The sequence below is a fragment of the Anabrus simplex genome, chromosome 10, assembly GCF_040414725.1.
Source record: "Anabrus simplex isolate iqAnaSimp1 chromosome 10, ASM4041472v1, whole genome shotgun sequence".
Classification (NCBI taxonomy): domain Eukaryota; kingdom Metazoa; phylum Arthropoda; class Insecta; order Orthoptera; family Tettigoniidae; genus Anabrus; species Anabrus simplex.
This window is the reverse complement of record NC_090274.1, coordinates 7,631,835-7,658,467: the sequence shown is the minus strand read 5'-3', so window position 1 is coordinate 7,658,467 and position 26,633 is coordinate 7,631,835. Positions and strand designations below refer to the sequence as shown.

Sequence of the window (26,633 nt, the reverse complement as noted above, 5' to 3'; positions counted from 1 at the left end):
AATGACTTAGTATCTGTAAAAATAATACTGTTGGGATAAGTCACACTTAGCATCCCTGGGCCTTGAGGGTGGGGAGGGCTGACATGTAAAAATAATCAAAGACGGCCGATATTAGTGGTGAATTCACAAACATACGACTTCCCGCGTCGCGTGTCAAGTAGCTTACCGTTTATGAGTCATGCTATGCTGCTGCTCTTCGCTGAAGCCCAGCTAAATGATCAGGTCTTATCTAAATGAGCACTCTTATCTAGGAGTCATTATTGTTATCAGTCACATTCCTTGCACTCCCGGAACATATTGCACGGTAGTAGAAAATGCCGTGGTTAGTGTAATTAGCTGCCACCCCCTGAGGACCGGGTTCGACTCCTGGCTCTGCCACGAAATTTGAAAAGTAATACGAGGGCTGGAACAGGGCCCATGCAGCCTCGGGAGTAGAGGTGGGTTCGATTGCCACCTCAGCCATCCTGGAAGTGGTTTTCCGTGGTTTCCCACTTCTCCTCCAGGCAAATGCCGGGATGGTACCTAACATAAGGCCACGGCCGCTTCCTTCCCTCTTCCTTGTCTATCCCTTCCGATCTTACCATCCTCCACCAAGGCCCCTGATCAGCATAGCAGGTGAGGCCGCCTGGGCGAGGTACTGGTCATTCTCCCCAGTTGTATCCCCCGACCCAAAGTCTCACGCTCCAGGACACTGCCTTTGATGTGGGATCCCTCGCTGGGTCCGAGGGAAAAACCAACCCTGGAGGGTAAACAGATTAAGAAAGAAAGAAAGAAAGAAAGAAAGAAAGAAAATAATAATAATAATAATAATAATAATAATAATAATAATAATAATAATAATAATAATAATAATAATAATAGTAATTGTACCGGGCGGTACACCTCCACACCGCTAATTTAAAATTTGCGCCAGTTGAAACTCCTCTGCTGGAGGAAGTCTGAACTTTATCTACTGGATTAATTTTCAAGTTTCTCAGAAGATGTCACTACTTGGAAATTTTGGAGTTTTTGAACTGGGTCATTTTTGATGTATTTTTGTTTTACCTGTAGTAAGAAGTGTGAACTTTCTCTTCTAGAGGCCACTACTGAAAAACTACAATGGTGCACCCTAGTGCGAAGTGAAAGAACTGTTTTTTGGAGAAATTTTTATTTCAAAAGTTTGTTTCTTGTTAAATTTCTTTCTGTTAGTGTTTAAGTTGGCTGTATACCCCTTTCTTTCCCCTTGTTTTGTATTTAGCCAATCCCGAATTTCTTTAATTAATTTCTGACCAATCTGATGTGTCTTCCCCAACTTGAATATCTTGCTTAACCCTAGCCAATAAAGTTTTTGTGGGCGGGTGTTCTCATTCCAAAAACGCCTCGAACTTTCCGCGAGAGTATATAAACTGCTGATTTTCGGGTCTCCGGGCCACTCCAGTAACAGCTTTTGGTGTGTATAGTACGTAGCAGGGGGCGGGAAGCGCCTCTTTCTTCGGGCAGCAGTTCAACAACAAGGTAATGGCCGTTTAATAACTTCTTTTCTTGCTAGCTCAGCAGTTTAACTCTCGGGGCGGGTCCGAAGCGTTTCCACCATGTAACTTTCCCTAAAATGTAAAGACACTTTGTATTTATTCTATCTTTTAAACTACATATTGGGATAGAGAGTGCTTAACCCTCTCGAGCTCCCACTCATATTGTTTTGAGGTGAACTTATTTTTCTCAACCGATTCTTCCGTAACAGTAATGTAAATTGTTTCTTTCTTAAGTCACCTCTTTAGTATGGGATTAGCCCTTGCATTAGCGGCCTAGTGCCAGATTAGGTTTTTAAACAAGTGTATTAGGAGTGCAGATCGCCTCCTCTCAAATGGTTATTTTAGAGGTCATGTAATTAACCTTTTTCTCACTTAATAGGCCTCAGTAGGTTGGGTATTTTACCCCTGTGTCTATGTCCTTAGAGGACAACTTGAAGGTGGAGTTTGGTGTGGCCTTTGATAGGCTTAAAGTTGAGAGCGAGTGGCTCTTTCTCGAAAATTGAGTGTTGTATGCCTCGAGGAGGCTTTACTGTGTAATTGGGAGCAAGTGCTCCTGCGCATGATTGGGGTCTTCTGCCCCTTTGTTGAATTTCTGTATATCGTAAGATTGGGCTAATTGTTCAAGTATTGTGGGTTTGGCTCTCGGAGCCCATCCTGTAACTCTGTAATTGTACATTTTCGAATAGTGGCTTTGCTACTCTGTACCTGCCATGCTTGTTATTTCTTGATTTTACAAAGAAAATATAACCTTGTTAAATTTTAAATTAACTTTAATTTCGTAGCCTGAGACCTGTTCACCCCCGCACCTTCTTTCACCTCTAACTACCACGGAAATCTCCGTAACAATAATAATAATAATAATTGTACCGGGCGGTACACCTCCACGCCGCTAATTTAAAATGTGCGCCAATTGAAACTCCTCTGCTGGAGGAAGTCTGAACTTTATCGACGGTATTAATTTTCAAGTTTCTCGGAAGATGTCACTACTTGGAAAGTTTGGAGTTTTTGAACTGTGCCACTTTTGATGTATTTTTGTTTTACCGGTAGTAAGAAGTGTGAACTTTCTCTTCTAGAGGACACTACTGAAGAACTACAATAGTGCACCCTAGTGCGAAGAAAAAGAACTGTTCTTTTGGAGAAAATTTAATTTCAAAAGTTTGTTCTTTGTTAAATTTCCTTCTGTCATTGTTTAAGTTGGCAATATTAACCCTTTCTTTCCCCTTGTTTTAAATTTAGCCAATCCTGAATTTCTTTCATTAATTTCTGACCAATCGGATGTATCTTCCCCCAACTTGAATATGTTGCTGTATCCTACCCAATAAAGAGTTTGTGGGAGGGTGTTCTCATTCCCCTAACGCCTCGAACTTTCCGCGAGAGTATATAAACTGCTGATTTTAGGGTCTCCGGGCCACTTCTGTTCCATCTTTTCGTGTGTAAAGTACATAGCAGGGGGCGGGAAGCGCCTCTTTCTTCGGCGGCAGTCAACAACCAGGTAATGGCCGATTAATTACTTCTTTTCTTGCTTGCTCAGCAGTTTAACTCTCGGGGCGGGTCCGAAGTTTTTCCATTATGTAACCTTCCTTAAAATGTAAAGAAACTTGTATCTATTCCATCTTTTAAACTGCATATCGGGATAGAGAGTGCTTAACCCTCTCGAGCTCCCAATCATATTGTTTTGAGGTGAACTTATTTATCTCAACCTATTCTTCGTTAACGTAAAGCAAATTGTTCTTTTCTAAAGTCACCTCTGTAGTATGGGATTAGCCCTTGCATTAGTGGCCTAGAGCCAGATTAGGTTTTAAAAACAAGTGTATTAGGAGTGCAGATCGCCTCCTCTCAAATTGTTATTTTAGAGGTCATGTAATTAACCTTCTTGTCATTTAACAGACCTCAGTAGGTTGGGTATTTTACCCCTGTGTATATGTCCTGAAAGGACAGCTTGAAAGTGGAATTAGGTGGGGCCTTTGACAGGCCTGAATTTTGAGAGCAAGTTGCTCTTTTTCTGAAAATTTTGTTTTCTGCGCGCCTCAAGGAGGCCTTACTGTGTATTTTGGAGCAAGTGCTCCTAGGCATGAATGGGGTTCTCTGCCCCTCTGTTGACACTTGTGTTTGGGGTAAAACTGAGCTAATTGCTCAAGGATTGTGATCGCGGGGCTCGAAGCCCAAATCCTGTAAATACTGTAATTGTACTTTTGTTGCCTTGCTACTCTGTACCTGCCATGTTTGTTATTTCTTGATTTTGAAAAGAAAATATAACCTTGTTAAATTTTAAATTCACTTTAATTTCGTAGCCTGAGACCTATTCACCACCCCGCACCTTCTTTCACGCATAACTACCACAAAAATACGGTAACAATAATAATAATAATAATAATAATAATAATAATAATAATAATAATAATAATAATAATAATAATAATAATAATAATAATAATAATAATATCATTTCAATATGACATTTTAAGGCATAAGACCAAACATATGACGCATCTATTAAAACATACAAAATCTGCATTTTTAAGCACAGTAAAAGTGGTCATATTCTGTTCTGATATTAGTGATTTGCCTAAATAATTTACCAGCATATTCACACAATGGTGGGAAAGATATACGCAAATGCATAATTCCGATGTGTTAAGAATGGTTAAGGAACATGTATTCCAGTCACGAAAAGAAGAGAGATTGAGCAGCTTTATCTGGATTATGATGGAGCAAACAAGGGAGCGCAGCGGTATTGTCTGGGGTTCTGGGTTCAATAACCGAACACTGTCTGGAAACACTTCCAGCAATGCAGGAAGCTCTCGGCAACAAGAGAGCATCACACTACGGAACTCGGACCTTCAGCCATCTTGATTGTGGTCTACTTCCTAATTAATTGTATATGATCAAAAGGGGCAACTAAAAGGGGGCCCAGGGGCTCTGCAATTGGGGCGTGGGCTGGTGACCACGGGGCCCTTAGCTGAGTCCTGGCGTTACTTCCACTTACTTATGCCAGGCTTCTTGCTTTCATCTATCCTATCCGACGTCCCTTGGTCAACTCTTGTTCTTTTCCGACCCTGAAGGTATTAGAGCACTCGAAGCCTAGGGATGTCTTTCATTTTCATGCCCTTCGTGGCCCTTGTCTTTCTTTGGCCGATACCTTCAGTTTTTGAAGTGTCGGATCTCTTCCATTTTTCTCTCTGATTAGTGTTATATAGAGGATGCTTGCCTAGTTGTACTTCCTCTTAAAACAATAATCACCACCACCTGCTATTTCCACCTTAAGAGAGTTGTGGGAAAAGCAAAAGGTACATGGAATGTACCCACGATCGGGTTTCGTACAAATGTTAAGGGAACCCGGAAGTGTAAAACAATAGAAACGTGTAACATCCGATATTTAGTTACATATCTCAGAAACTAAGAGAGGTATTGCCATGAATGTTCTCTTGATATATTCAGAATTCATTCATCATTATTTGGGTAGGATATGAAACTTCTATGTTTAATATTATGTATCAGAAGAAACTTATAATTTTTAAAAAATATTGTTAAAAATTCCCTCAACTGATGTACCTTTTTCTAATAAAATACTCAAACCAGTCCCAAAACATGTTGGATTGAATAATATGCAAACCTCTTTAGAGCTGCTGAAGTAGAGCTATTGTTTACATACGTTTAGAATATTCTTTTTTATATCCTAGTTTAAAACTGACATCTTCTGTAAAATTTTGAGTGCTCTAAAAAGCTGGCTTCCATAAACTAATCAAGATATCTGATTACATTTACTTCCACAAGCAGATTTATATAGTGTCTAAGAGACTACCAAGTTTGAAATACATTCATGGGATACTTTCAGAGAAAAAGGTACACAAAATCTCAAAAAAGAAATATTACTTCGGAAAATCCATAAAGAATGTTTGACTGGTAGCTGGCAACTAATGATGTTCAGCACAATAATTGACACACCAGATTCTTCAGGAAGGATTGGAGATTTGTTTTAGCTCAAAAACGAACTTGACACTTTTGAGCCTATCACACTTCCGAGTTCCCTAAAGGAATCACATCTTTCTGGTCCGGACTGATCATAGCAATATTCAACTACTCTAATGGCTTGCGGACGAAATAATCATTTATTTTCTGGAAGAGGAAATAGCACATTTCGAACAGGCACTCCCCAATTGATGGGAATCGGCCCACTTTTACGGTCGGGTGCCCTTCTCGATGTCAACTCGGCATGGAGGGATATTTTCTCTATTGCGCCTTTCTGTGGTCTGTACATGGAGAGAAGTGCATTAAAAGGAAGTCAAACGCCCAGTCCCCGAGCCAAAAGGCATTAAATTATCTTCCTGAGTTAATTTGAAAACAAAGCAAGAGCACCACTTTCTACTCTGCCTTTTACTTCCTTGCACTTCTTTCGTACACAGATTAATTCAGGCGGTACAGAAAGGGTCTTACGGCGACGATGGGATAGGGAAGGCCTAGGAAATGGCAAGGAAGTGGCCGTGGCCTTGATTAAGGTACAACCCCAACATTTATTTACTTGGTGTGAAAATGGGAAAGCACGGAAAACCATCTTCAGGACTGCCGACAGTGGGGTTCGAACTCACTATCTCCCCAATGCAAGCTCACAATTACATGGCCAACTTGCTCTGTTGAGGTCATATATCAATTGATGAAGGAGTACTCCTTTTAAATACACATTAGCGGACGTTCAAGTTTAAAATTAATAATATTAATAATAATAATAATAATAATAATAATAATAATAATAATAATAATAATAATAATAATAATAAATCCCTCTCCTATCAAGCCAAACTCAGACACCATAATACCGTGGTGAAACCAGAATGCCTCTATGCAGCAGAGACAATTGCCAGAAAGGAGATTACCGAAATACAACAGAATGAGCGTAAATTTCTGAGGAAAATTCTGGGACCCAAGAAAGCAACAGGAAGTAAGTTTACCTTTCGTTTGAGATCAAATCAAGAGCCTGTATGAAACATGCTAGAACACTTCAACCTCGATAAGGAAAAGCCGACAGACTTTCTATGGACACCTGAGAAGAATGGGACCAGAACGCCTTGCAAATAAGATCCTCATGTTCCAGGAAAGAAGAAAGACCCTAGTACCATGGCTAAATAATAATAATAATAATAATAATAATAATAATAATAATAATAATAATAATAATAATAATAATAATAATAATTACCATGGCTGAAAGACGTTCATCAGGATCTTAATACAAACAGAACAGTGCTCAGAAGGGAAATTGCTGAAGTGACGGGTCTGTTCGTTGAGAAACCCAGGAGAACAAGAAGGGTGTTCTCGGATGAGGAACGGGCAAAAGCGAGACAGAGAATGAAGGAGTATTGGTGTAAAAAGAAAGAACATCAACAGTCAAGGAAGTTGTGTAATCGTAACCCACAGGAGGTCAAACGATCCTAAATAAATAAATAAATAAATAAATAAATAAATAAATAAATAAAATAATAATAAAAGAATAACATAATAATAATTCGATGATCAAACTGCTCTTCATTGCAATATTTTGCTATTCGTTTAATACATTCTTTTCATTTCCCCGTATATGGCCTTGTTTTTCTCTAAAATTTCCATTGCACTTCGTTCTGGTGATGATTGCCTGTGTGTTTATTCTGCCATAACTCAGAAAAGGATGGAGATATTTCAGTGGTACTGGTGAACGTTTTGCTGCACTCTTAACTTGAATACTACGGTGTATACTAGAAAGATAACACAAACGAGGCGCACGGAGCAGAAGAAAATGTAGAGTAAGTCAGCAAAAAACACTTGACGTTCATCTAGTTCTGACATTCACTAACGATTATAGGTAGAAGAAAAACGATTAACAATTGGTTGTAAGATCTTGAGTAGATTTATAAAGGAGTAAGCCAAAGAATGTCTTATCTCAAACAGAAAGTTCACAATAAGTGTGTTTATCGCTTGCGTATTTACCGATTTCATTAGAGTAAACTGTTCCGCGTGATTGTTGCGAAAACGTAAGACATAGTCTGCTCTGCACAGAAGTAAATTGAATGATGAGGAAAAAGCGTTTTAAGATGAATTCGTTTTGAAGATTCGTGAGCTTCGGAATGCAGCTGATTACTAGGCCTATCTAAAGTTTCGGTAGTGGTTTGGCGAAGGCTACGATACAATCTGATGAGCTGTCCGACAGCGACTGTAACTTAACACGGAATGAGGAACTAACACACATCTAGAAGGTCAGGGTCGCCATGAGCTCAGCTTCGCCTACACTCATACTAGTGTGGGAGCTAGTGCCATTTTCAAACTCACTTTTGACGTGAGCTCATGATCTTTCACATTTTGACATGACTGAGGGTCATCCGAAAACTTGTGTAACGCGACGCTACAAAACGTGAGACGGAAGTGTAACCTTAGCAACCGTGTAGGCGGTGATGTGAGGTATGTGTTTCCTAGCAACCGTGTAGGCTGTGATGTGAGGTATGTGTTTCCTAGCAACCGTGTAGGCGGTGATGTGAGGTATGTGTTTCCTAGCAACCGTGTAGGCGGTAATGTGAGGTATGTGTTACCTAGCAACCGTGTGGGCGGTGATGTGAGGTATGTGTTACCTAGCAACCGTGTGGGCGGTGATGTGAGGTATGTGTTACCTAGCAACCGTGTAGGCGGTGATGTGAGGTATGTGTTACCTAGCAACCGTGTAGGCGGTGATGTGAGGTATGTGTTACCTAGCAACCGTGTAGGCGGTGATGTGAGGTATGTGTTTCCTAGCAACCGTGTAGGCGGTGATGTGAGGTATGTGTTTCCTAGCAACCGTGTAGGCGGTGATGTGAGGTATGTGTTTCCTAGCAACCGTGTAGGCGGTGATGTGAGGTATGTGTTTTCTAGCAACCGTGTAGGCTGTGATGTGAGGTATGTGTTACCTAGCAACCGTGTAGGCTGTGATGTGAGGTATGTTACCTAGCAACCGTGTAGGCGGTGATGTGAGGTATGTGTTACCTAGCAACCGTGTAGGCGGTGATGTGAGGTATGTGTTTCCTAGCAACCGTGTAGGCGGTGATGTGAGGTATGTGTTTTCTAGCAACCGTGTAGGCTGTGATGTGAGGTATGTGTTACCTAGCAACCGTGTAGGCTGTGATGTGAGGTATGTTACCTAGCAACCGTGTAGGCGGTGATGTGAGGTATGTGTTACCTAGCAACCGTGTAGGCTGTGATGTGAGGAATGTGTTACCTAGCAACCGTGTAGGCGGTGATGTGAGGTAGGCCTATGTGTTACCTAGCAACCGTGTAGGCTGTGATGTGAGGTATGTGTTACCTAGCAACCGTGTAGCCGGTGATGTAAGGTATGTGTTATCTAGAAACCATGCAGGCTGTGATGTAAGATATGGGTTACCTAGCAACCGTGCAGGCTGTGATGTGAGGAATGTGTTACCTAGCAACCGTGTAGGCTGTGATGTGAGGTATGTGTTACCTAGCAACCGTGTAGGCTGTGATGTGAGGAATGTGTTACCTAGCAACCGTGTAGGCGGTGATGTGAGGTATGTGTTACCTAGCAACCGTGTAGGCGGTGATGTAAGGTATGTGTTACCTAGAAACCGTGCAGGCTGTGATGTGAGGAATGTGTTACCTAGCAACCGTGTAGGCGGTGATGTGAGGTATGTGTTACCTAGCAACCGTGTAGCCGGTGATGTAAGGTATGTGTTACCTAGAAACCGTGCAGGCTGTGATGTAAGATATGGGTTACCTAGCAACCGTGCAAGCTATGATGTGAAGTATGGGTTACCTAGCAACCGTACTGGCTATGTTTTATGGCCGGTTACCAGGTGAAATTAGCAGCCGGTGATGGATGGCCATGACGACGAGATGTATTTATGATCATTTGATTTTCGGAATTGGAAAAGAGTCTTTTTTATTTTAATCTACCTGTAGCCATATAACATTCGGCGGTCCTCCCTGAAGATGCAAGGAATATCCAGGCTGATGACTTAAACCAAGTGACAGACAAAACCAGTCTTAAATGGATTAAAGAATCATGAGAAGAAGACAAAGAAGAATAATCAATTGTTTCCATAGCCCTTTCTTAATTGTTTTCCAACAATTTGGAAATTTATCTAACATTGTCCTTGATAAATTATTCCAATCCCTAACTCCCCTTCCTATAAATGAATATTTGCCCCAATTTTTCCTCTTGAATTCCAACTTTTACCTTCACATAGTGATCTTTCCTACTTTTAAAGACACCACTTAAAGTTATTCGTCTACTAATATCCTCCCATGCCATCTCTCCACTGACAGCTCGGAACATACCACTTAGTCGAGCAGTTCGTCTCCTTTCTCCCGAGTCTTCCCAGCCCAAACTTTGCAACATTTTTGCAACGCTACTCTTTTGTCGGAAATCACCCAGAACAAATCGAGCTGCTTTTCTTTGGATTTTTTCCAGTTCTGGAATCAGGTAATTCTGGTGAGGGTCCCATACACTGGAGTCACACTCTAGTTGGGGTCTTACCAGAAACTTATATGCCCTCTCCTTTACATCCTTACTACAACCCCTAAATACCCTCAAAACCACGCGAAGAGATCTGTAAATTTTCTTAACAAGACCGTTAAACGCGATTATCCTAGTGTAAATCTTTTATATAAACCCCTCAGCATTTAAAGTGATTCGCATGAACACAGTAATTAAAACTAAGAGGAATTCTCATCTCAGTTCGCCTTGTTGTAGTCGGTCACAGTGTGATTGCATGAACTATTATACTAACTTGTAAGTTCCGGATGTATGTAACCTGATCTCAAGATTATGATGATGATGACTGTAGTTTAAAGCGGCCTAACATCTAGGTCATCGGTCCCTAATGGTACGAAATGTAATGACAATTTAAAAGTCCAAAGTTCATCCACTGACTAGAAATAAAAAAATGAGCCGATGAACAATGATTATGAACTTAAAAGAATGTGTGGATTCGACCCGCATTGCCCCCACCTTCCCAGAAACTATCTTAAAACAATAGTATTACTGACTAAGAGGCTGCTTTCAAAGCACAATCCTGAATCGATGACTCTTGTTGTCTAAAGGGGTCCAAAATCGAGGTCAACGACCCCTCATAATGGTACAATACTTATCGCTAGGAAAGTAAGAACCATAGTGATTTTCATCTCACGTTACTGATCATGAGTAACGTAGTCCTATGATGTTTCTCACATGTTAGTAGCGGTAGACTGGGTTCAGTGCCTTATTTTTGTCGTGTTTATTTCCACTTACATTATTGACACATTGCCATTATCGTATTGATCGCTGTAAATTGTTATTTCCATTTCATTCCCATTATTGTCATATTCATCTCCAACATAACGGAGAACAACGTAATTTACAGTCCCCCTGATAACGAACTTGAGACAAATGAACAGGCTCCCCTCTTCCTTGCAAACATTCCTCAAAACCTTTCACTTACTACACCCTCCCCCAATGTCGCTGGAACCAGCTGTGCAGGCAACATACACCTATTGTCATCTGAGCTTTCTTGCCATTCCCAGTCGACAAGGAACATCATTAACCACCAGCTTTCTCCGTACAGTAATGCTTTAAAAATTTGCCATATAAACGCTCAAAGCCTCCTTGCGGAGGAGCGAATGGACGAAATAAAAGCCCTATTTATGCCTCCCAGTTTCCACGCAATATTAATCTCTGAATCTTGGTTAAAACCACATCACGCAATAGAAAGACTGCAGCTGGCGGGTTATACATTTCTTAGATCCGACAGATTAAATAAGCCCTCCGGGGGTACCGCTGCGTATGTTATGACCAGCTTACGCCCTAAAATAATCTGTAGGTCTCCAGGTCCGTACGAGCGAAAACCTGAGTTCATGTTCCTGGAAATAACTGTGAGTGAAGTTAAATGTCTTCTGGGTGTAGTATATAAGCCACCGAAAGCGGGTTTTTTATGCGATCTAGAGACTCAAATACAAGATTTAGTCACTGATTACTCAAATATAATTATAATGGGCGACTTTAACATAAACCTTCTTGAACCTAACTCTCCTCAGACAACCCAACTTTTAACATCATTTAAAGCTTGCAATTTAACGTTTCTCCCTCTCAACGCTACACATCACACAGACACATCACGCACCTTAATTGATCTCATTGCCACTAACCAACCTGAATTAGTTCTTCATCACGGTCAAATTAGTGTCCCGGGTATATCGCGACATGATGCTATATTTATGGCCTATTCTATTAAAAGTCCCAAGTTCAAATCGAAAATAATTTCATATAGAGATCTACGAAGAATTGATAAGATTAAACTTTTACAAGACGCAGTTGCAGTGCCATGGCATGACATATTTAAACTTAAAGACATAAATGACAAAGTAACTCTCTTCAATCAACATATGACTGAACTGTATGATAGACACGCCCCTGAAAAGAAGGCTCGAGTTACGCGGAAGCCAGCTCCCTGGCTCTCAGATGAGATTAGAGCACTAATGGCTGAACGCGATGCTACTTATAGACGAGTTAAGAAACATTGCACTCCTGACAATCTACTGAACTATAAGAGGCTGAGAAACGCTACGACCCAACAGATTAGAAATGCGAAACTACGACACGCCCACAGTTTAATTCAACCAAATGTTTCAACAGCTGTGTTGTGGAAATCCATAAAGAGCTTTGGAATTACCAAAGGACGAGACGATGACGAAATAAATATACCCTTGGAAAAACTGAACGATCATTTTTCATCTAACTGCACATTAAATGCAGCGCTGAAACAGGAAGTTCTAGACGGGAATTATGCAAAGACGCGAACAGATAGAGAAAACTTCTACTTCCGTCCAGCAACCCACTCACAAGTCAGGTTTGCTATAAATCGGATAACATCAACGGCAAAAGGAAATGACAGGATAGGAATAGAGATGATAAAAATTATTCTGGATGTGATATTACCTGCACTAATTAACATATTTAACTCTTCCCTTGTAGACAGCACATTTCCCGAAATATGGAAAGCGGGCATTATACGTCCTCTAAAAAAAGTAGCTTCCCCTTCTGAACCATCTGACTACAGAGCCATCTGCATACTTTCTGCTTTATCCAAAGCGCTAGAGTTCATCGCTCATAGACAAATAACAGACTACATGACGACTTACAACTTATTTGACCCACTACAATCTGGTTTTCGTCAAGCACACAGTACTACAACGGCACTACTGAAGGTCACAGAAGACATCCGAGAAGCTATGGACAACAAGGAAGTGACAGTTTTAATACTCTTAGATTTGAGCAAAGCTTTTGACTCTGTTGACATTGACATCTTGCTCTCGAAATTGTATTCCCTCCATTTCTCGGACAGCGCCCTCCTTTGGTTGCATTCCTACCTGCATGGCCGTCGGCAGTGCGTTACAGATAGAATAAACAAATCAACTTGGCGGTCTGTGCAGTGTGGTGTGCCCCAAGGGTCAGTGTTAGGACCCCTTCTTTTTTCCATTTACATTAATGATGTCTCCCAAAACCTAACGCATTGCAAATACCATATTTATGCTGATGATGTACAAATGTACCTCCATACATCTCCAAATCTAATACTTTCCGCCATAGACAAAATCAATCAGGATCTAACATCATTTTCTTCTTGGTCTTTGAGATGTGGGCTTAGGTTAAACCCAGCTAAAACGCAAGCCATCATCCTTGGATACCCAAAACTACTCACGAAGGTCAATCGACCAGAGATTCCATCTATAAGGTTGTGTAATACTAACATACCATTCACGTCATCAGTAAAAGTCCTAGGCATTACTTTCGATGATGACATGTCATGGAAAACGCATATCACGAACATCACCCAGAAAATATTCTCTGCATTGCACATGCTGCGCGGGTATAAATACTTATTTCCTGAAAAACTAAAAAAAATGTTGGTAGAAAGTCTGGTTTTCCCTCATTTCGACTATTGTGACGCGATTTATAGAGACGCTCGAGGCAAGTTATTGAGCAGATTACAACGTGGTCAAAATGCTTGTGTGAGATACGTCTGTAACCTACGGTACTATGACCACGTAACTCCTTCATATAACCATCTATCTTGGCCCCGACTAGAGATCCGTCGCACTGTGCATTCCCTATGCCATCTCCATAAAATCCTTCATTCTTCACAACCATTTTACCTTACTTCATATTTCAAATACTTATCCTCTTATCACAGTCTTAACACAAGATCCACTAATAATTCCATCCTTGCTTTACCTACCCACAGAACTGCCATCTATGATAAATCATTCACAGTAATTGCCTGCCGTGAGTGGAACCTCCTTCCCGAAAATATCAGGGGGTTAAGCGCTATTCACACTTTCAAGGAAGTACTTTGGAGACATTTTATGCACCAGTAAGGATCATCTGTAAACTTGATGCTGCTACTTACAACCATTCTATTGTTATGGATGTCCTGGTAGAGAGTCTAAAATTTTTATCCGATTTGTCTTTAAAATCAAATGTTATGTACTGCCTTTTTTTTTTTTTACATGTAGGATATTAGTTTTAAGAATTTATCCCTTTTTATGTCTGATTTATTTAATCTTAATTTAATCTTAACTTAATCTTAATTTATTAATTTAATCTTAATTCATTTCATCTTAATGTAATCTCACCATTCTTGTATTATTATTAATTTAATTTGTATTAGACGTAGTTATTGTAATACAATGCAACATATGTATATTTCAGTTCCTGGTTAGATGGAAGAGAAGGCCTGAAGGCCTTAATCTTGCCAGGTAAAATAAAACATTACTAAACTAAACTAAACTAAACTAAACTAAACATTACGGTGCAACGCAAACCCATGGTGTTCCTCACCTGTGTACTACTTACTCACATCTCATATAGAGATACTAATCACGAGTACTCTAAAACTCATACTGATTCACCCCCTGTTGCTACTAATCACAAACCTATTGTGTACCTAACATAGTGGTACTACGCGAAAGTAAAGACGATCCATGGTGTTCACTGCGTGATGTACTGATTATAAGTAGTCACATGGTTCTAATTCAATCATCCCTTGTTCGCCTCTTACGACAGGCAAGGCATACCGTGGGTATATTCTTCGTCTGCGTCCCTCAGCCACAGGGGTGTAGCTCGATCTTGTAGACTTATTTAAGCTACTGCGATAGACAGAGTTAAAAGTTGTATTCCTCTCAACTTTCTAGTCACAAATAACTTCTTATCGGTCCTTACGTCAGCTGTTTCGTGCACAAGTTCTACTTAGACCGCAGCTTGGCTTCTTTCCATCACCTTCAGTTTGTTCACTTGTAGGCCTAATAATAGCTCTAATAGATCGCGGCTTCAGCTATTTAAACCGCCTTCATCAATGCTAGGGCGTGTCCCTTTAAAGTGGAGATTAAACTTCATGGTAGCGGGAAAATTTGCCATCAGTACAGGTTTCTGAGTGGTTGGTGATGTGAATGCTTCAACAAGATTTGTTCACAGCTCATATGACCATGGAAGTTTTTTGTCTGTCATCAATAATTCCCCGACACGTTGTAACCATGGCAACCACTAGGTCAGTAGCGTCATCTTCTCACTGTGCGCTTTCTTCTGTAACTAACAACTTGAGAACGTCGTTCTTCTCCTCAGTACAGAATTAAAATTCTTGAACTGGCCGGAAATCGAACCCAGGGCCTTGGAGTAAGAGACAGGCACGCTGCCTATACACCACAGAGCTGGCTAATAATAATAATAATAATAATAATAATAATAATAATAATAATAATAATAATAATAATAATAATTGTACCGGGCGGTACACCTCTACACCGTTTATTTAAAAGTTGCGCCAGTTGAAACTCCTCTTCTGGAGGAAGGTTGAACTTTATCTATTCTATTAATTCTCTACTTTCTCAGAAGATGTCACCACATGGAAAATTTTGAGTTTTTGAACTGTGTCACTTTTGATGTGTTTTTGTTTCGCTTGAAGTAAGAAGTGTGAACTTTCTCTTCTAGAGGACACTACTGAAGATCAACAATAGTGCGACCTAGTGCGAAATCAAAGAACTATTTTGTTGGAGAAATTTTTATTTCAAGAGTTTGTTCTTTGTTAAATTTCTTTCTGTCATGGTTTAAGTTGGCTGTATACCCCTCCTTTTCCCCTTATTTTGGATCTAGCCAATCCCGAATTTCTTTAATTAATTTTCCACCAATAATGTGTTTCTTTTCCTCTATGTAGGGGTTTCTTTTCCCGAACCAATAAAAACTTTGAGGGAGGGTGTTTTATTTCCCCTAACGCCTAGAATCTTCCGCGAGAGGTTATAAACTGCTGATTTTGGGGTCTCCGGGCCACTTCTGTTCCATCTTTCAGTGTATTAAGTACATAGCAGGAGGCGGGAAGCGCCTCCTTCCTCGGCAGCGATCTACTACCAGGTAATGGCCTATTAATATCTTCTTTTCTTGCTAGGTCGGCAGTTTAACTCTCGCGGCGGGTTCGAAGCGTTTTCCATCATGTAACCTTTTCCTAAAATGTAACTACTCTTTTCTTCTATTCTCTTGTAAAGCTACATTATGGGATAGAGAGTGCTAACCCTCTCGAGTTCCCACTCACATCGTCTTGAGGTGAACTTATTTTTCTCAACCAATTCTCCCGTAATGTAATGTAATGTAAATTGCCATTAAGTCACCTCTGTAGTATGGGATTAGCCCTTGTATTAACGGCCTAGTGCCAAGTAGGTCTTAAGCAAAGTGTATTAGGAGTGCAAGTTCGCCTCCTCTCAAGTTGTATTTTGAGGTCATGTATTAATCTTTTCTCACCTAATAGACCTCAGTAGGTTGGGTATTTTACCCCTGTGTATATGTCCTTTGAGGACAACTTGAAAGTTGAGTTTGGTGTGGCCTGGGAGAGGCTTAACTTTAAGAGCGAGTGGCTCTTTTCTAAGACTGAGAGTTGTATGCCTCGAGGAGGCTTTGCTGTGTAATTTGGAGCAAGGGCTCCAGGGTTTGATTGGGGTCTTCTGCCCCTTTTGTTGAAATTGGTATATCGTAAAGTTGAGCTAGTTGCTCAAGAATTGTGTTTTCAGGGCTCGAAGCCCAAATTCTTTAATCCCTGTAATTGTACATTTCAAGTTGTATTTCGGCTACTAAGTACCTGTTCTATTTGTTGTTACCTAATTTTGAAAAGAAAATATAACCTTGTTAAATTTTAAAATTTAATTTCTCTTTAGTAGCTTGAGACCTATTCACCACCCAGCACCTTCTTTCATGCTTAACTACCACAAAAACCCGGTAACAAGTGGTAGCAGAGCGTGGTTGAATGGGTCTCAATTTAGCCCCTTTTGACGGCTAAACATTGCTTTGATTCGAACTCTAATAATTGTCTCAGTTGCTGGAATTTTTTGAGTTTTTCAAAATTGTTCTGTCATCATGCCCGGCCCTCGCGATGTTCTCCTCCTTAACTATTTGCGCAAAGAGGAGTTGATATACGAGTTAACTATCAGAAATGTGCAATCTGGAGGCACGGTTGCAATCGACACCAACAAGCTTAGAGAGTCCCTTGATTTGCCCATTTCCATCCCCAATTTGGGAGAGAAAGAAATTGATGAGTCTCTTTCCACGATCGTCGAGAATATTACTGGGCTAGCATCTGTAGTCAGCTTTTTTGATGAAAACGATCCGTCTCCTAATCAAATTAAGCGTGTGCAAGGCAGGCTATATCACTTTTCAAATAGAGTTAATGATCTGTTGTCTCTGAAGGTGAATGACGTTCAGAGGAAGCAAGCTAATACGCTCCTTGAAACTATCTCTGAATTGTCTAGTAAAGTCACTCAATTGTTAACTGGGGAAGTTCCTCCCAAATCTGATCAGCCCACCGTTGTGAATGTAAGTAGTGAGGAAGAACCTGCTAAGGGAGAAGGCAATAGGATAACCGTTGCTGCTCAAACTATCTCTGCCCCATTGGACAACGAGTCTGAACGCCGCACATCGTTGAACAATGTACGTGCTGAATTAACTTCCTTGCCATTGAAACCTTTACCTACTATGTCGCCCGGGTTTAGCAGCTTGCCTCATCCATTGGCAATGTTGCTCAGAGGTATATCCAAGTTTTCCGTTAATACCACCAGTGACGTAATTTCATTTTTAAGATTTCTAGTGGAATTTCAGGATCATGCTCTTGTTTTTTCTCTTTCGCCATGTCAAATTTTGCAAATTATCTATCCGTATGCTATTGGTATTCTCTCTGATAAAATCGTAAGAGCCATTGCCGAGCAATCATCTATCGAGGATTTCCATGCCCATTTGCTAGCTAACTTCATCCCGGCTAGGGCCAGGTCCTCCCTGATTCAGAAGTACTATTACCGTGTACAGCGCTTGGATGAAAACTTGGCTGACTTCATCCAAGATATTAAGTTTTATACTAGGGTGTTTGCTCTTCACTTCCCTGAGGATCAAATTGTACAAGCTATTGTGGAAGGTATTTCACCATCCTATAGGTCATATTTGTGTTTCGCGGCGTGCCCGCAAACGTTCTCGGAACTTGAAGCATTGGCAGTCTCAGCGGAAGGAGTTAGATACGCCGATTCTTTGCGTGTCGCGAAAGAACCCCCGCCTTCCTTTAGTAACACTCGGCCTCCACCTCGCCGACCAGTCAATCCCCGTAAATGTTATGCTTGCGGGTCGCCTGACCATCTGCGGAATAAGTGTCCTCTGATCAAGTCAAGTGGGACAAGGAATGGAGCAGGGTCATCACAAGGCTGCTTTAAATGTGGGGCTTTCTCACATATCGCCAAGAATTGCCCAAACTCAAATAGCACCCCCTCCTGCTCTGGTGCAAATTCCACCCATGCCAATAATAAAAAGTGACTAGCGGCTTCGGCTGAGTCGACTAATTCTGCTTTCCAAGGCTCAGCCCCGGGCAAAAGGGTCGAGAATTCAGGGAATGAGCAATCTTCAAATTCTTTTTTTGAATGCCCCAGAGAGTGTCTTAGGATTACGGCGGATACCCCCGCACCTGTTCCTTTTCTTAAGATTGAGTTAAATAACGAGCCTATAACAGCTCTCTTAGATTCAGGCAGTGTTTGTTCCATTATTTCGGCTGATTGGTATTCTAAATTGAAATCTGTTTGTAAACTCCCTGACCTTGACTCATCTCCTGTTAAATATGTTTCGGCTAATTCATCTCCATTAGAAATTCTAGGTTCCTTACATGTCAAAATTCGTGTTTTTAAATTTACATGGAAAATCAAATTGTTTGTGGCCAAGCATTTGTCTTGCCCCATCATATTGGGAGCGGACTTCATTTCTCACACTGGTCTTGTGCTCGATCTCCAGAGTAGGTCGTGCACATTCAAATTTGCGTCCAATTGTAGAATTCCCTTGTTAAAGTGTAATTCTGTATCATGTTCATCTATTTCGCCTACCCAGGATGAGATGTTGTTAGACCTTAGACATCTACCTGAGGAGCAGGCTGATAGTATTCGGAAATTGTGTCAGTCGTTTCCCGAGGTGTTCTCTGATACTCTTGGTGTTACTGACCTTATTGAATACAAAATTGAGGTCACGGATTCTATTCCTGTCCGTTTTCCACCGTATAGGCTATCTCCACCTAAAATGAAGGCTCTGAAAGAAATCATCGATCAGATGTTGAAGGATGGTATTATTAGGCCCTCTAAGTCAGCGTATTCTTCGCCTATTTTTCTAGTACCGAAACCTCAAGGAGGCTTCAGGCCTGTCATTGATTACAGGGCTCTCAATCGGAAGGTGGTGTTGCAATCTGTGCCCCTTCCCGACCTTCATTCTTGCTTTTCATGGTTTCGTAAGGCCAAGTTCTTCACCATCTTGGACTTGAATCAGGCCTATAATCAAATTCCCCTTGCCGAAGAGTCTAAACATCTTACAGCGTTTGCCACGGACTGGAATTTATATGAATACAACCGCGTGCCTTTCGGGCTCCCCACGGGGGCAGCTGTGCTCACTAGGCTACTAGATAGGGTCTTCTCCGACATCAAATTTGAGTACTTATATCACTACTTGGATGATGTCGTCGTATTTTCCGAAACCTTTGAAGAACATCTAGATCATTTGCGAGAAGTTCTCAATCGCCTTCGTAAGGCTGGGTTAACTGTTAAGTTGTCCAAGGTTGCCTTTGCTAAGCCCTCTATGTCATTCCTAGGGCATATTGTGTCACCTGATGGTGTAGCAGTCGATCATTCTAGAACACAGGCCATCCGTGATTTTAAACCTCCCAAGGACATTAAAGGTATCGCCAGGTTCATTGGCATGGTGAATTTCTTCAGGAAGTTCATTCCTAATTTTGCTAATAGAGCGGCGCCCTTAAACCTTCTTCGTAGGAAAGGCATCAAATTCGAGTGGGGACCTTCTCAACAAGCCGCTTTTGAAGATCTGAAATTAGCTCTCTGTAATGCCCCTGTACTTGCTATGCCTGATTTCTCGAAGAAATTCATCGTCCAAACCGACGCATCGTCGTCAGCAGTAGCTGCAGTTCTTCTTCAAGAGACTGAACTAGGGAGGCGACCCATCGCCTATGCGTCTAGGACATTGTCAGCTCAAGAAGCAAAGTACTCCATATATGAGCTTGAAGGTTTGGCAGTCTTATTCGCCTTAGAAAAGTTCCGTCTCTATCTGGAACACGTCAAATTCGATCTGGAGACAGATAATCAAGCCTTAAGCTGGGTCTTAGGTAGGCCGCGTCGTACAGGTCGTATAGCCCGTTGGGCCATCCGTATTTCTGCCTTCCAATTCGATGTACGGCATATCAGAGGTACTGAAAATGTTGTTGCCGATGGACTCAGCCGTATGTTTCATAACGACGTAGAGACCCACGAACCGGTCGACAGTTCATCACCTTCCGAGTCCATACTATCTGGTGCTAATGCCATCTTAACAGATGCTCCCATGCTTTTTAGAGATATTGAGAAATACCAACGTGAAGATCCGACGCTGGCTCCGATAATGGAAACCCTTTCTTCTGGGGAACATGCTGTCCCTTATGTTCTAAGGAATGGTGTTCTATGTTGCCCTTCGAGGCATGATAAGTTGATGAAAGTTGTTGTTCCAGCGGTTCTTGTACCTATGATCTTCAAATACTATCATGAGACCCCATTGGGGGGGCATCTTGGAATCTTTAAAACTCGTGAAAAGATTCGTGAAATGTTCATATGGAAAGGTATGGACGGTGAAATTCGGGAACTTGTAAAAGCTTGTAAATCTTGTTTGATCAGTAAACCCACCATGTCCACTAAAGTAGGCCTTTTGTCTTCTCATCAAGCGTCGCGCCCCATGGAACGCCTGTATATCGATTATGTGGGACCCTTCCCCCAGTCAAAGGGTAATGCCAACAAGTTCATCTTTGTGTGTGTAGGTGGTTTTACAAGATTTTCCTGGTTATTTCCGACTAAGCTGGCTACCGCTCAGTCCACCATTACTTGCCTAAATTCTATTTTTGCTTCTTTTGGTCCGTGCCAATACATTGTATCTGATAATGCTAAAGCTTTTACATCAAATCTGTTTCGTAAATTCTGTTTTGACTTGTCCATCTCTCATGTAACTACATCTGCTTATTATCCTCAACCATCTCTGGCTGAACGGGTTAACCGTAATCTCAGGTCCGCACTCATTGCCTATCATCATGAAGATCCTTCCAGGTGGGACACGTCCCTGCATTGGATAGCTTTTGCTTTGAATTCGGCGGTTCATGAATCTCACAAGTTTACTCCAGCTTCCTTGATGTTCAAGTTTGTTCCCAACTCGCCGATCTCTAACCTCTGGTCTTTGAATGACATTCTACCCGAGACAATAGATCCGGATAACATTAAAGACCTTTGGAAGAAGGCTAAAGCCAATCTTAAAGTGTCTCATGAAAAGGTTAGGGAAAGGTATGATCGTGGACGGAGACCCACCACTTTGAAGGTAGGTGACCAGGTTATGGTCAAAAATTTTGTTCCCGCGGGCAAGCTTGCCCCCAGATTTCATGGGCCTTGTATCATTCTCGATTTTCTTACGCCGGTTACCTTATTGCTAAGTAATCCAGCCACCGAGAGGATATTTAGAGTTCACCTGTCCCAGGTGAAACCGGTGTAATTTCTGTGTTAACTTGCTTCATATTATTTTGAAAGGATATGAAGGTTATATTTTTTTTTTTTTTGAGTTTCACTTTAAGGCATTCTGCCCCTTCTGTAATATTTTGGTTTTAGATGTAAGCCTTGTGTAAAACCTGCCCCGACCCGTTAAACTGCCATCCTGTTCTTGCCACGGCCATTACCACGCTCCCGTCTCCTGCTTCACCTTACACTGTGGCTTCATAATAGTAAATGCCATGGATATCTACACGCCGCTGGCCCCTCAACCTCTCCACAAGCCTGTACCCTCAAAGAAGATGATAGTCCAACACAATTCTGCCGCCTAGCTTTAATGTTTCAGCGCCCCCGCAGCCGCGCAGCGCCGTGCAGCGACTGGGGAGGGGGATGGGCCCCCTCCTCTCCAGCGAGGACGACATGTGCACGGCGAGCCGGAGCTCACCTCCCGGCCAAGGCTGATGTGCGGCGCACGACCTGCTACATGCCCGCAGCCTGTATCTGTTCACCGCGGGCGCGGCGTACTTCAACACCTCTGCTCCCCTCATAGTGCGGGCGAGCGGTATCTCAGGGTACTTAAGGGGTCCGAGCGGCCTCCCTTGGACGCAAGCTGCAACGGCCGGTCTGGCCATCCTTCTTAATCTACATCAGCTATATGGACAGTCACCATAAGCAATAACTATACTTGGGAATTCAACTACAATATTTGGTGGACATTGCCAAATTTTTCTTCACCTTTAAGTATTAAAAGTTTATCTTCACAAATTCAAATTCTACAAACATAAAGACTTTCATTCACCTGCAACAACAACATTTTGAAACTGAATTAAGAAATCTTGTAAATGCTTCTGCTATCTACCTTCGTATCAACATCATTTCTTGGACTTTGTTTCAAACTGATTTCATGTGTCACCCCTGGAGGAACTTTTGGGGGGGGAGGTCTGTACCGGGCGGTACACCTCTACACCGTTTATTTAAAAGTTGCGCCAGTTGAAACTCCTCTTCTGGAGGAAGGTTGAACTTTATCTATTCTATTAATTCTCTACTTTCTCAGAAGATGTCACCACATGGAAAATTTTGAGTTTTTGAACTGTGTCACTTTTGATGTGTTTTTGTTTCGCTTGAAGTAAGAAGTGTGAACTTTCTCTTCTAGAGGACACTACTGAAGATCAACAATAGTGCGACCTAGTGCGAAATCAAAGAACTATTTTGTTGGAGAAATTTTTATTTCAAGAGTTTGTTCTTTGTTAAATTTCTTTCTGTCATGGTTTAAGTTGGCTGTATACCCCTCCTTTTCCCCTTATTTTGGATCTAGCCAATCCCGAATTTCTTTAATTAATTTTCCACCAATAATGTGTTTCTTTTCCTCTATGTAGGGGTTTCTTTTCCCGAACCAATAAAAACTTTGAGGGAGGGTGTTTTATTTCCCCTAACGCCTAGAATCTTCCGCGAGAGGTTATAAACTGCTGATTTTGGGGTCTCCGGGCCACTTCTGTTCCATCTTTCAGTGTATTAAGTACATAGCAGGAGGCGGGAAGCGCCTCCTTCCTCGGCAGCGATCTACTACCAGGTAATGGCCTATTAATATCTTCTTTTCTTGCTAGGTCGGCAGTTTAACTCTCGCGGCGGGTTCGAAGCGTTTTCCATCATGTAACCTTTTCCTAAAATGTAACTACTCTTTTCTTCTATTCTCTTGTAAAGCTACATTATGGGATAGAGAGTGCTAACCCTCTCGAGTTCCCACTCACATCGTCTTGAGGTGAACTTATTTTTCTCAACCAATTCTCCCGTAATGTAATGTAAATTGCCATTAAGTCACCTCTGTAGTATGGGATTAGCCCTTGTATTAACGGCCTAGTGCCAAGTAGGTCTTAAGCAAAGTGTATTAGGAGTGCAAGTTCGCCTCCTCTCAAGTTGTATTTTGAGGTCATGTATTAATCTTTTCTCACCTAATAGACCTCAGTAGGTTGGGTATTTTACCCCTGTGTATATGTCCTTTGAGGACAACTTGAAAGTTGAGTTTGGTGTGGCCTGGGAGAGGCTTAACTTTAAGAGCGAGTGGCTCTTTTCTAAGACTGAGAGTTGTATGCCTCGAGGAGGCTTTGCTGTGTAATTTGGAGCAAGGGCTCCAGGGTTTGATTGGGGTCTTCTGCCCCTTTTGTTGAAATTGGTATATCGTAAAGTTGAGCTAGTTGCTCAAGAATTGTGTTTTCAGGGCTCGAAGCCCAAATTCTTTAATCCCTGTAATTGTACATTTCAAGTTGTATTTCGGCTACTAAGTACCTGTTCTATTTGTTGTTACCTAATTTTGAAAAGAAAATATAACCTTGTTAAATTTTAAAATTTAATTTCTCTTTAGTAGCTTGAGACCTATTCACCACCCAGCACCTTCTTTCATGCTTAACTACCACAAAAACCCGGTAACAATAATAATAATAATAATAATGTCCTCCTCAGTGGTGTGGTGGTTAGCGTGATTAGCTAACTCCCCTGATCTCCGGGTTCGATTCCCGGCTCTATCACGAAATTTGAAAGGCCTCGGGAGGTCAACTGAGTAGAGGACGGTTCGATTCCAACCTTACCCATTCTCGAAGTGGTTTGCCGTGCTTTCCCAATCTTCCCATACCACACAAGGCCCCTGTTCAGCATAGCAGTTGAGGCCGCCTGGACTAGGTACTGGTCCTCCTCCCCAGTTGTATCCTCCGACCCAAAGTCTCAAACTCCAGGACACCGCCCTTGAGTGGTAGAAGTAGGATCCCTCCCTCAGTCCGAGGAAACCTGGTGGGTAAACGGATTAAGAAAGAAAGAAAGAAAGAAAGAAAGGAATAATAATAATAATAATAATAATAATAATAATAATAATAATAATAATAATAATAATAATAATAATAATAATGCCGGACCGAGCGCTGGCCTTCGGACCCCAACTTCACAGGTTCGATCCTGACTCAGTCCGGTGGTATTTAAAAGTGATCAAATACATTAGCCTCGTGTCGGTAGATTTACTGGTTCGTAAAGGAACTCATTTGGGACTAAATTCCGGCTCCTCGGCGTCTTTGAAAACCGTATTAAAGTAGTTAGAGGGACGTAAAACATTTTGTCACTAATTCATGACTCTTCATCATCATCATCATCATCTGTTTACCCTCCAGGTTCGGCTTTACCCTCGGACTCAGCGAGGGATCCCACCTCTACCGCCTCAAGGGCAGTGTCCTGGAGCTTCAGACTCTTGGTCGGGGATACAACTGGGGAGAATGACCAGTACCTCGCCCAGGCGGCCTCACCTGCTATGCTGAACAGGGGCCTTGTGGGGGATGGGAAGATTGGAAGGGATAGACAAGGAAGAGGGAAGGAAGCGGCCGTGGCCTTAAGTTAGGTACCATCCCGGCATTTTCCTGGAGGAGAAGTGGGAAACCACGCAAAACCACTTCCAGGATGGCTGAGGTGGGAATCGAACCCACCTCTATTCAGTTGACCTCCCGAGGCTGAGTACCACTTTTCAAATTTCGTGGCAGAGCCGGGAATCGAACCCGGACCTCCGGGGGTGGCAGCTAATCACACTAACCACTACACCACAGAGACGGACAATTCATGACTCTTACATTATTTTATTGATACTGGTTTCGTCTTTATAGCGCCTTTTTTGCACAGGTTGGAACAAAGAAATACCTTAACATATTAATTTCAATGACGACCATTTAAATCAGAGGCCGTGTAGGCTACTCTATTCAAAATCAAAGCAATGTTCAAAACGTATTTCAGTAATTTTTAAAAGAACTTGAACCCCTAGTAGTGAGTCATGCCTGTGGAGGAGGGCGTCGGAGTTTCATCATAATCTGTTAATTTCTTTCTGGCATTATTAGCTTGCAGGGAAGAAACAAGATAATATGAAGAGGAGCACAATTACAATAATGCAATATGCAACGGTATTACTGCAACATGCGAGTTGCGAGTCATACATTGATGAGAAATTATTGAGTTGAAGAGACATTTTCAATAACGTAATAATTAAAATATTCGCAGTCGGTAGGACTCGAACCTACGCTCCCAGAGGGAATCTGATTTCTAGTCAGACGCCTTAACCACTCGGCCACGACTGCACAACATGTATTATATGTGAAGACAAGCGTGATACATTTTCCCTGTGAGAGTTGTAGCAATGAAAACAAGCTTTCTCTCTGATTACAGTGATCCTGTATCTTTTATTGCACCAGACAGACATCTTGGGAGCATGCGCAGTAACTTCGCAGCAGACCACAACGACTGACAGCTGTAAATTACGGAGAGCTGTGCTCCTCGTTAAAGAACAGTCCTTTTTTTTTTTTTTTTTTTTGCTAGTGGCTTTACGTCGCACCGACACAGATAGGTCTTAGTGCGACGATGGGATAGGAAAGGACTAGAGTTGGAAGGAAGCGGCTGTAGCCTTGATTAAGGTACAGCCCCAGCATTTGCCTGGTGCGAAAATGGGAAACCACGGAAAACCATCTTCAGGGCTGCCGACAACGGGATTCGAATCCACTATCTCCAGGATGCAAGCTGACAGGCGCGTGCCCCTGACCGCACGGCCAACTCGCCCGGTAGAACAGAGACCTTTGAGGAATTACGGGCAGTGCAGGATAAGATAAAGATACGACATGATGCAGAAAATAGTTATTCTGTTAACAAATATTGATGTAGACTTAGATCAACACCGTCGTAGTTAAAATATAATTAAGGCATTTCTTAACCAGTTTGCCGTCCAGGTTTGGTCCAGGACTCGGTGAGAGATCCCACCTCTACCGCTTTAAGGGCAATCACCTTACCCCCGTCCCCTCGACTTTGTGGAACAAAAATATTACATTTGTATTCCATTTTGGAAGCTTGAAATCAGGAATTATAAATTAAAAAAAAAGCAATTTGTGCAAGCCCTCTTGTCTTATCAGCTAATTATTTCCTTTCATTTTATTGAATTATTAACAAAATTATTAGCGGAAATACGCACAAAATATTGTTCGTCGCGGCTAATCGATTTGTATAGTTGGGACGAGCAAGCCATCCTCAGCCGGCAGCAAAGAAAACGGTAGATAATACGTA

General features: G+C 41.7%; 1 long non-coding RNA gene and 1 other non-coding gene across 2 annotated transcripts in view; both read right to left on the bottom strand.

Annotated features, from left to right (window-relative positions):
• LOC136882429 (uncharacterized) overlaps window positions 1–26,633 on the bottom strand; it is a 380,234-nt gene that overhangs the window by 222,388 nt on the left and 131,213 nt on the right. The gene's annotated exons all lie outside the window — the stretch shown is intronic.
• Window positions 25,579–25,660, bottom strand: TRNAS-AGA (transfer RNA serine (anticodon AGA)). Its single transcript has one exon. It is a non-coding gene; the product is annotated as a tRNA-Ser (tRNA).